The 10507-nt window shown below is 48.8% G+C and overlaps 1 pseudogene; it reads left to right on the top strand.

The window, feature by feature from the left end:
* Window positions 1-1824: 1824 nt before the first annotated feature.
* Window positions 1825-4077, top strand: LOC102951826 (annotated as a pseudogene).
* Window positions 4078-10507: the final 6430 nt, after the last annotated feature.

Here is a 10507-nt window from a genome sequence, read left to right as displayed (position 1 = left end):
CTCCCAGGGCTGGGCACCCAGTAGGCATGCAGTCTAGCTTCATGAAAGAGTGGGCTCGCGGATGGGAGTGATCTTGCCTGTCACCTGTATAGCCCCCAGGATGGTGCTGGCACATGATGGGGCTCAATAAGCATTTGTTGAATGAAGGAATGACTCAGTCATTCATTCAAATGCTTCTTTCTCTGTGAAAATTTTATTAGTTTCCCTGTCAAGTGGAGAGGGTGTTTTCCCCTTTTAACTCCGTAGTATTTTGTGCATGCCCTTGTCCCCCAGCATTACTACACTGGGTATCATAATTTGCTAATACATGTTGGTGGAAATTAAATCATGCTCTCTGTATCTTCCAGCCTCTTTCTAGAAACAGAAAAACTAGGTCCATTCCTGTGCCCGGGAATCTCATGATCTACATTTTCCTTAAACTACTACACCTGTTCTACCCCTGGCTGCTGTCAGCCACACCTGCCCCCCCACATACTCATCCATCTTCCTTAGCCGACTTCAAAGAGGGGGGGATGGCTCAGAGCTGCCGGGCACCGAGGACCCACGTCTGCTACACGGCCGCTTCTTGCCTCTCTCTTCCTTGACTGTGCTCCCAACGATGGCAACCAGTTCTGGGAGGTCTTAATAACATATGGTGCTCGCTCACAAGCCTCTCCTGGGGATGGGATGCACCATGTCTGCAGCAGGCCCACCACCTGATGGCTTCAAATGCAAGAGGCTACGGGGAGCCCCATGGCGGGAAGGAGCCGTGATATTATTAAAGTAAACCAACACACATTCACAACGGTAGGAAAGGGGATCAGCTTTCTTTTGAGAAGGGTTCAATACGCCGAGAAGAGTAGAGTTGCTTTTTCTGCCCGGTAGATGGTTTGTTTACGTGCATCCTTTAATCACAAAGTCCTGTGGGGAGAAGATGCCGAAGTTAATATTTATATCTGGCATCCGACCCTCCGCATAAATAACAGCAGAGAGGCCGCGTGTTTGGTTTGAGGTCAGCTCTGTTTCAACAGCGAGGCCAGGTGCAGACACACATGCTGGACCTTTGAACTCTGTGTGTTGCAATCCAGATGTTCGGCAGAGGTGAGGAACTTGGGTCACTGATGGTGAGAGAATGTGGAGTGCTCTTCTAGCATCTTCCAAGGGGAGCCCTGGCCAGTAGACTTGGCCCTAAGCCCACTTTCCTCGCCAGAGTCGAGAAACAGTAGCAGCTCCAGTTGTTGCTAGGGATAAGAGATCATCCACTGGGGAGTTGAGATAGCCAGGGCGGGGTGAGGGGGGGGGTGGGTAGCACGAGGGAGGTCACGAAATTGACCGTGCTTAGCCTCTGCCCACGTTTGAGTCACTGGGAGACATTCTGCAATGGGAAAAATATTAGGCTTTTAATGACAGCCCTGACAAACAGGATCCGTGTGACCAAATTGGTCTCAAAAGCAACTGCTATCATTTCTTAAAGGAGGATTTGTCACATTGCGTGTTTCTTGAAGGGTTTTCCTAGTCCCACACTTTGCCTCGAAAATGTGCACAGAGTGAGGGGTTTGAACTTTCTGAATTTAATGCAAAGCACATATGTTGTTTGGGTTTTGTTTGTTGTGTTTGTTTGTTTTTATGGTTCCAAAATATGTTATATAAAAAAGAACCATATAGCAATAAAATGGTAATGTAAACACAAATCCTCGAAAAGGATGCAACATATTTCTAATGAAAGGAAACAACCACCTTCGCTTTATCCACAAAAAAGAATTAAAAATGATGAAGAGGGGCCGTTTCGTTCACAGATTGTGGAATCCTACTGTTTACTGCTCTCCGAATGAGTATTTTTGAGGCATGACTGAAAATGGGAGTTTTCAACACCAAGCAGCTCCTGGCATCGTGCAAAGCACGCTGCTGTCGGTTGGTAGCCAGGCGACTTGAATTCTGGTCTTCACTGCTGACCCCCTGCTTCCTGGCTCCCAACCCCAGCACTCCACTGAGAGTGCTCTTGTCAAGGGTACCAGTGACCTTCTAATTGCTAAATCCAAAGGGCAGTTTTCAGTCCACTTCTGACCTGACCTCTCTTCAGCAGATGACATAATTGCCCACTCTTTCCTCCTTGAAATCCTCTCGCCCCGTGCCTTCAATGACTCCATCTCATCCTGGTTATTCACCAGCTTCCCCCTTCACTTTTCAGATACTCTCTAGGCTGTTCTTTTTCACCAATGGCTAGGAGCGGCTGCCATGGGCTGAGGTCGTGCGGAGGCTTTGTGTGCATTTTCTTATCGACGCTTCACAGCAGCCCTGGGAGGTGGGACTTATGGGTTCCCTTTTTCAGACAAGGAAGGTAAGGCTCTGCGTAATGCAGGGATCTTCACTGACCCCCTTGTAGGTCAATGGCTTATAAGCAGCAGGAATGGAATTCCCACCTAGGTCTGTCTGAATCCAGAGTCAAGTTGTCAACCATTACAATGCAGTTTTTCTTCCTCGGATACCCCTTAGATAGAGGTGTTCTCTGGAGTTGTGTGTTTGGCCCCTGTTCTTCTCTCTGCCCCTGTCTCCGCAGGGGACAGCTTTCCTCATAGCACCTCTATGGTGCTTTCACCCCAAATCTGTCCTTTGTTCCTTGTTTCCGACTGTTTCTAAGCTAACTCCATTTGCATATGCCACGGTCACCTTGTAGGGCTGTTGGTCGTGGTGTTGGACGACTCCTCAGCTGCCAATCCTTTCCGGACGATTGGCTGAAGCCCGTGATTGCTTAAGGAGTGGGCATGTGACCCAGACAGGGCAGATTGCTGGGAATGTCTAGGAAAAGTTTTCTCTCAAACAGACACATGAATGATGGCTTCTTTTCTCCTTCTCGATACTGCTGTGACTTGGAGTCAGTCAGAGTCAGGAAAACCAACTGCAACCATGAGGGATAGGTGAAATCCAACAGGAGTAGAGCCTGGGTCCTTAATGACCAGCTGATTGAATCTTATCAGGGAAAGGGGCTTCCAACTATGTTAAACAATACAGTCCCTTATTGTTTGCATGGGTTTTTATTTTGTTTCGTTTTGTTTTGTTTTGTTGTTACTTGCAGCCAAGAGGATCCTAAATGATACGTCAAATTCACTACATCTACAACTCAACTCAGTATCTTCTTCCAACCAGCCTCTCCTCCTATAACTCTAGCCCTGTTAATATCACCATGACTGACTCATTGACCCACATCAGAAACCTGGCCATCATCCTTGACTCCTCCCTCTGCCTCACCCCTAAAACCTAATCATGAGTTAAGTCCAGGAGATTTGCAGGCACTGAGAGCCGTGGTGGCTGCCAGCACCGGGTTGAATGAGGGATGGGGGGCGGGGGCAGGGGCTTTGTCCACAGCAGCCAGCTCCTCTGCATTCTGAGCCCCACTCTGCCAGTGCCAAGGGCCTGGCTGTTGTGGCTCCCCGGGAGTGTGGCCTTGCCCGCTGGACCAAGGTGTTTTGGGCCTCCGTGGCTGAGCTGCGCACAGGCGCCCGCCATGGTGGTGGTCCCCACCCACACGCCATAGGGCCTGGCCTTCTCGGCAAGTTGCTCAGTGGCACAGGGCGCTGTGTACCCCCTCAAGGGCTGCAGCAAGGCCGAGCTGCTGCCTGTCTATCTGGGCCATGTGGCCGATGTCTACAGGGACTGCCATGTTGAACATGTCCAAGGTGCTCCTGAAAGACTTATTATCAGAACCAGTGACCCTGGTGTTGGAAAGCTCCCAAGAGCTCAGTAAGGACCTGAACCCCTTTACTCCTCTTGTAGGCACCTGGACTCCTGATCATGGCTTCATGCAGGATTTGGCCTAGGTGTTTGAGCAACACTTGCTCTCACCAGTACCAACCTTGACTCTTAGGCCAGTTCTCCAAATGTCAAGGAATTCCTGTACCTCTGGCCTCAATTGTTGCTGGTCATTGATGGGGGACCAATTGGGTATGGCCAGAGCCCTGAGTACTGCTTGGGTCAACTGTGGTTGACTTCTCTGTACTTGGAAAGTTTGGCATCATTCATCCAGGCTGTGCCCTGGAAAGTATTACATCCATCCTCCCACAGAAGTATGGGCTGTTCCCCTCACAGAGATCTTGCTTGTGAATCTCAGGATAAGGGAGGGCCCAAGGACAAATGCCCGACACCATGTGTCTGTCCACTGGTGACTGAGAGGCATCATTTACAGAGGCCCCGGGGGCTACAATGTCTCTAGTCTCTGTCTTTCAGCCAATGTGTCTTTCTGAACACTGGAGACCAGGGCCCAGAAGCTGCTGGTTTAGTCTTACACCTGGTGGGGGAGGTCTTCTTTATTATCTGTAACTTCATATATCAGTCAAAAGCTGACTAGAGACTTTGACAACATTCCTAGGATGGCCTTGTTTTCTACTAAGTTGCTTTTTTAAAAATATGTTTGGGGCGCCTGGGTGGCTCAGTCGGTTAAGCGTCCGACTTCAGCTCAGGTCACGATCTCACGGTCCGTGAGTTCAAGCCCCGCGTCGGGCTCTGGGCTGATGGCTCGGAGCCTGGAGCCTGCTTCCGATTCTGTGTCTCCCTCTCTCTCTGCCTCTCCCCTGCTCATGCTCTGTCTCTCTCTGTCTCAAAAATAAATTAAAAAAAAAATGTTTGAAAAATAATTTAAAGAACAGGCTTGGAATCGAGTCGGAGCCTCTTCTCTGGTGGGTAGTGGCATCTAAGGTCCAAATCAGCTAGAGTACCAGCTGGTGGTACTTAAAAGTCTCAGGTGACCAAAGGCATGTGCTTGTGCACCTGAGGCTGGGGCCAGGTTAGGACAAAGATTGTTGAGCCACGGGGCAAACACTATCTCCTCTGAGCTGAGGAGGCTGGTATTGTGGTGTGCTGTGATGCCTGGTGGAGAGAACCCTCCCTTTGGACTAATGGTGGGGAGTGAATTCAGTTGGCAAGGGTGGGGGTGGGGAGGTCCAAATAAAAACATATTGGAAAATAAATCTTTAATGTTCTTTAAAAAAAAAAAAAAGTCCAGAAGATTCTACTGCTGAAAATCTTTCTTTCTTTCTTTCTTTCTTTCTTTCTTTCTTTCTTTCCATTAATCCCCTCCTTGTTCTTTTTAACTCTTTGCCACTTGTACTATTCTCCTGAGCCCTTTCTCATTTTGACCCAAGCCACCACCACCTATATTGCTCCCAAAGAGATTTTATTTTAAGAAAAACTGTTTTTTTAATGTGTATTTATTTTTGAGGGAGAGAGAGAGACAGAGCCAAGCAGAGGAGGGGCAGAGAGAGAGAGAGGGAGGGGGGACATAGAATCCAAAGCAGGCTCCAGGGTCTGAGCTGTCAGCACAGAGCCCAACACGAGGCTTGAACTCATGAACCACAAGATGATGACCTGAGCCAAAGTCGGACACTTAACTCCCTGAGCCACCCAGGCAGCCCCCCTCCCAAAGAGATTTGAAAAACTTGGTATTAATCCTACAACTTCCTTGATCACGATGTGTCCATAGCCTGCCTTTATCTTCAACATGAACTCCAGCCATCGTGCAGGGTTTGTAAGCTGTGTCAAGACCGGGCGTGCCTCTCTGGACTGTCACCTCCACTGTTCCACATCCTCCTGGTTCCTGCACACTGATTTCCTTGTGGTCCACAAGTCACTGCCCTGTAGTGTCACTGAATGGGTGGTCCTCTGGGCCTGGGCTGCCCTCCCTGGCATCTCCCTGGACAATCCTGGCTGGCCAGCATGCTCTCACGCACCTTGGTTCACCTATTGTACAACTTAGGTGTGAATTTCCGGCACACCAGGGATATCTTTCCTTATTTTCATTTCTCCCTTCTCGATTTGTATTTTGAACCCCATCCCAACTCAATCGCCATCAGTTTGGCACTTCCTCTCCCTCCAGTGTTGTATCTAAGTTCTAGACTTTCTAGTGTCACAGTGCTGACGGACATGTCTGCCTAGTTTCGGGGCATCTGTTCATCACAGGTTCCCATAAAGATACCCCTGGTTTTCTCCTCGTGGCCCCTTCGAGTCCAGGAGTCACGTAGGCAAAGCCTACTCCATGCTGGGTCCCTAGAATCTCTGCAGGGTGGCCTTGGCTTTGTCTGCATATATACCACCACTACCACACCTACTCTGAGGCCTTGCCACCCTTCCCAGGCCCCCTTCCCAGGGCCCCTTCCCAGGGCCCCCTTTATGGACACACCCTCCTGCTCTCTGGCCCTCAGCTCTCTCTAATGTACTTATTGTCTTTTCTCTCTCCCTCAGCGCCTTTGAAGAGTTTTCTTGTCTTGAAAAAGCACTCTCCTCTCCTTCCTTCTTTGGAACATTTATCCCTTACCGGCCCTGGATTGCCCCAGGGGGACCTTTGAGAGGTTAGAATTATGGACACGAGAGGCAGAGACTAAGGCCTTTTTTTTTTCTACTCTGTCAGATTTTTTTCCTTAAGACGGAGAGCACAGGCCCAATCAACTGCTTGGGAAAGGAAGAAGATACCAGGACACAAAAGAACATGGACAGTTATGATCCCCTGGCCCCCATGGCCCTCGCCACCCTGGAAATGATCTGTGTGTGTACCCATTTCATCCAGACTGTGGGTTCCAAAGGCCAAGGCCTGCCATATCCTTTATCCCCGTGTGGTCAGCCTCTGATATCAGACCCATAGTAGATGCCTTGTAAATACCTGTCAAAGCTAAAAATGATAGAGGAGAGTGGACTTGAGAGTCAAGGACACCTGAATGAATCCTGCCAGCTGTCTACCTAGCTGTATGGCCGCTCACCCTTCAGTGGGCCCAAACTTCTCTGTCACATTCCTCTCCCCCCACCAATTCATTTTGTGTATACATAGATTTTTGCTCCTACTCTTTCGGGTGAGTCCCTTCCCTTCCTCCAGTGAATGACTTTCAGGATCCTTGAGTTCCAGCCATTCGTTTGCGACAAAATCAAAGAATTGGGAATTCTGGTTCCACCACACCCTGGCTCTGGGATGTTGGACAATTGTGTGAGTCTCAGTTTGCTCATCTGGAAGATGGGGGTGATGATAACGAACTCAGCTAGATCCTTCAGAACAAGGGCCTGGGAGCCCAGGCCGCCAGGATTCAAATCCTCGCCCTGCCACTTTACAAACAGGCAGCTCAGAGCAGGTGACTTTTCTTTGTCTGACTTTCCTGATTTTAAAAGGGGCACCATCATAGAATCTACCTCACGGGGCTATTGTTAGCATTCATTTCATTAACACACCTAAAGTTTTTAGCACCTGAGTAAACACTCCATGTAGGCTGGCTATTACTATGCCACGGGTGGCCACTCTGTAGCCACCCACAAACTCATGAACCGGGTATTATCAGTGTTCTGGGGCTGCTGTAACAAAATACAACACACTGGGTGACTTAAACAACAGACGTTTGTTGTCTCTCATTGTGGAGGCTGGAAGTCAGCGATGAAGGTGTCAGTGGGGGACTCTCTTTGACTTGCAGATGGCCTCCTTGTCACTGTGTCCTCACATGGCCTTTCCTCTGTGTGCACACGTGCCTTGTGTCTCCTCCCCTCTTATAAGGAAACCAGTCACATTGGATTAGGTCCCACTGTAAGGGCTTCACTGTAACTTTATCATAATTTTAAAAAGCCCTATCTCCAAATACAGTCATATCCTGAGCTGCTGGGGGGTAGGGCTTTCTATATGAATCTGCGGGGGGGGGGGGGGGCGGGGGGGAGGGGGGGGGGGACACAGTCCAGTCCATGACGATGCATAAACCGACCACAACATTTGTTGTTCCTGTGGGGGAGCCTCTTTCTTAATGCAATTCTTAATGAATCCCAGGATATTTATCCCAGGTTCTCTGGATTCTGTTTGCTGTGTAGTAGAGAGAACCTGCCATCAGAAAAAGCCTGCCTGAGCCTCAGCATGTACATCTCTGTTCTAAAGAGGAGGACAATGGTAGCTCTTACGAGGGGTTCAGTGAGGATCAAGGGCGACCATGTGTGTGAAAGCCCTCTGTAATCTCCACGCCCCCCGGGGTTCTTGCCCTTGAAGTAAAAGGACACAAGCAGATGGATTGATTCTCTCCTTTCCACCCTCAAAATTCTGTGATTCGGATTCTAAAGGTAGAAAGTATCAGGCAGAAGCTTCTAGGGAAACAGTTTCTGCGTCCAAAGCGCCAATAGATAATGTTGAATCAACGACGGAAATCACACCATCGTAGAGAACCCTCACTGTGCATTTTCTTAAGGCCCCAAATGGAGCCATACCAAAGCGTATCATTCATGCCCTGGGTTCTGGCACGCGTGTCTTGTCTGATGTGGCAAGAACTCACAGTAACGTGGGCCCATAAACTAGGTGTGCCAGGGCCAAAAACCTCTCTGTTTGTGAAGAGGACCCTGGGATCTCCTGTCAGAGAGGACCACTTGAGCTTCCACGTCAGCCCGTCCTCCTCAGGCACCCTCTAAAACCGGCTCGTTCTTTTTCAGTGAACGCAACGCTTCGTAAACAGCACGGCAGAAAGAGAAATGTAAGAGGTGGAGTTGGAAAGTCAGATGCTGACTTCGAATTCGAACTCCGTCCCTGGCTCCAGGCAAATCACTTCCCTGACTCAGATTTTTCATCTGTCAAATAGGGCTATAAAAGTTCTTACCTCACTGGGTCATTTGGGGTTTCATTGAGGGTAACGAATATAAAAGTGCTTCATTCAGGGGGCGCCTGGGTGGCTCAGTCGGTTAAGTGTCTGACGTCAGCTCAGGTCAGGATCTCGCGGTTTGTGGGTTCGAGCCCCGCGTCAGGCTCTGTGCTGACAGCTCGGAGCCTGGAGCCTGCTTTGGATTCTGTGTCTCCCTTGCTCTCTGCCCCTCCCCAACTTGTGCTCTCTCTCTCTCTCTCTCTCTCTCAAATAAACATAAAAAAAAAAAAAAAGTGCTTCATTCAGGGCACCTGGGTGGCTCAGTTGGTTGAGTGTCCAACTTTAGCTCCGGTCTTGATCGTGTGGTTTGTGAGTTTGAGCCCCACATCCAACTCGCTGCTGTCAGTGTGCAGCCCGCTTCAAATCCTCTGTCCTCCTCTCTTTGCTGCTCCCCAGCTTGCACTCTCCCCATAATAACTAAATATTTTTAAAAATAATAAAAAATGAAAGCGCCTCATTTGTTCCACAAATAATTTTTAAGTTTCTACTATGTGGGGGAACATTTTCTACACTGTTCTAGGCACAGGGGATACAGAATTGGGACAAAGCAAAGTCATTGCCTTGATAGACATTGAATTCTAGTGCAAGAGTCATGCAAAAACAAATACTACATCAGATAATGCCAGGGCATAATAAGGATGGAAAGAAAAAGCAGGATAAGCACTGACTGGGGGTTATGCCATGTATGATATTTCAGCCAGGAGATCCTCTCTGAAGATGGGGCATTTACCTGGACAGTGAGAAAGATGGAGCCATGGCAATATCTGGGGGAGAACAGTTAGAGAGGCCCTAAGTTTGGGGCTTGGCAGGAAACCACAAGAGGCCAGTGTGCCTAGAGCTGAATTGGAAGTAGATGAAGTCAGTAAGCCTTGAAGGCCAGGGTCAACACTGTGAGATATATATATGTGTATATATATATATATTTGTGTGTGTGTGTGTGTATGTGTGTGTGTATATATATATATGTATACATATATATGTGTACATACACACATACACACACACACACACACATATATATAATTTTTTACTGTTTATTCTTGAGAGAGACAGAGAGCACAAGCAGGAGAGGGGCAGAGAGAGGGGGAGACACAGAATATGAAGCAGGCTCCAGGCTCTGAGCTGTCAGGACAGAGCCCGACGCAGGGCTCGAACCCACAAACCAAGGGATCGTGACCTGGGCCGAACCTGGATGCTTAACTGACCAAGCTCCCCAGGCACCCCAAGATTGTGATTTTTCATTTAAGTGTCATGAGAAGTTATTAGAGGATTCTGAGCAGGAGACTGCCTTGGTCATGCACATCTCTCTGACTACTGTTTGGAGAAGAGACTTGAAAGAATCATGGTCATCACAAAGCTGATGAACACATACTTCCTGCTTTCCACCTCCTAGACACATGGTGGGCTGCACTTCCTGTCACTGAGTGGGGCCATGAGCTATGACCAATGAGTGAAAGTCAGAAGTATCACTTACAGGCCACGTTGTTAATTAGTTGCCACTGCAAGTCTGTCTATAAATCCTCCCCGCCCCACCCCACCCACCATCTCTGTGACCAGCAGTGCTCAAGCTGGATACTGCTCCATCGGCCTGGGTTCTAGAGGGAGGAGACACGGGGCAGAGCTACAGCTGGCCTGCAGCAGACATGTCACTTCTGGGAGAAATCAACCTTTCAGAGATAAATCACAAAGACTGGGGAGTCGAAACCATAGCGTGAACTAGTATATACAGACAGGTGCGAGGAGCAGGAGGAGAGGTTAGAGAGGCCATTTAGGTGGCCGAAAGGTGATCCTAGCTTGGACTGGAGTGATAGCAATAAACATAATGAGAAGTGGTCAGATGCAGGATGTGCAGTGAAGGCCAAGTGCAAAAGATTTGCTGATGGGCTGGATGT

This window comes from Panthera tigris, chromosome A2, assembly GCF_018350195.1.
Source record: "Panthera tigris isolate Pti1 chromosome A2, P.tigris_Pti1_mat1.1, whole genome shotgun sequence".
Classification (NCBI taxonomy): domain Eukaryota; kingdom Metazoa; phylum Chordata; class Mammalia; order Carnivora; family Felidae; genus Panthera; species Panthera tigris.
This window is presented reverse-complemented; position numbering and strand designations above follow the sequence as displayed.